Genomic DNA, 1,170 nt, shown 5'->3' with positions numbered 1-1,170 from the left:
CCTTCAAGCCTTTAAGACCCCAGATGCTATATCTTTTGATAGCCGGGCACCGTCAGATTTCTTCACCACATTTGCTTGCTTATGCACCCATTTGTCTTCAACGATCGTATCAGGGAGGGGAGCACACAATGATATGATTTTTTGTTCTTTGATTCCTGATAACGGGTCCCTTCGGCACCTTGAATCACAAGCATTTTTGTGATACATTGATTAGTAATTGAATCATATGAGATGTGAGGCATTTATGAGGGGCTACAAAAAGTTTATGAGAAAAATTGAATGATCAGCTCATTTTTCCATAGCCTTCTTGGAATCTCTCTCAAGCTTGCATGCTTTTGGCCCATCATCTAAGTCTCCCTAATCTAGAACACGGCTAACTGAGTCAGCAGGCCCACAGAAGCAACTTTCCTTACTAGACAGTGTGGCTCTTGGAATTGTTCAAAGTCAATCCTGCACTTCCTGATCTTCCAACAATTTTGTAAACCCTCATTTTTTCTGCATCACATACTGTTTTCCTTTGACTATGCAGAGTGCATTTTAGTTTTTGCAATAGAACCCTGGCCAGTATACTTTTCCTTTAATTTTGAGAATTAGTGAGGTTTCATTTCCCCCGGAAAAAAAATTTCACTTACATCCAATCATCCTGTACTTTTCGTCTGACAAGGTAAATCATGTAGATTATTGGCACTTTGTTTTAAATTTAGTTCTAATTTATACAATGTTTCTCAAATGTATTCAAGAGTCTGCCTTATTTAAAGGCTGGGTAAGGGTTCCTTCACCAAACCTGCTTCTGTCTTAGAAAGTTACTATTAACAACAACAAATAGAGATATTAATAAGAGTAATTACATTAATAGTCATAGACTGATTCATTCTAAATTTATTTTAATTTCAAGCTTGACTACATTCTGCTGCTAAAGCTGGCTAGATATAACCACATCTTCCTTATCTATTTGGGGATTCTTTGAAACAAGAGAACAGATTTGCCTAATCTAAAGATATCTTCTTAAGTGATGTCAATGGGGAAGACATTTTCTTCGTTCTCAAATAGGCCTGCAGCTCAGTTCTACAAACTAGTATTTGTCACAGTGGTTCTCAATTTGGGCCGCACACAGAATAATATGGGAAGTGTCTAAAATGCCTTACCGCAAGGTCTGCACCTCAGGAAATT

The sequence above is a fragment of the Echinops telfairi genome, unplaced genomic scaffold, assembly GCF_000313985.2.
Source record: "Echinops telfairi isolate 266 unplaced genomic scaffold, ASM31398v2 ScPeMD7_2;HRSCAF=8, whole genome shotgun sequence".
NCBI lineage: Eukaryota > Metazoa > Chordata > Mammalia > Afrosoricida > Tenrecidae > Echinops > Echinops telfairi.
The sequence above is the reverse complement of the archived record's forward strand: the minus strand, read 5'-3'. Positions refer to the sequence as shown.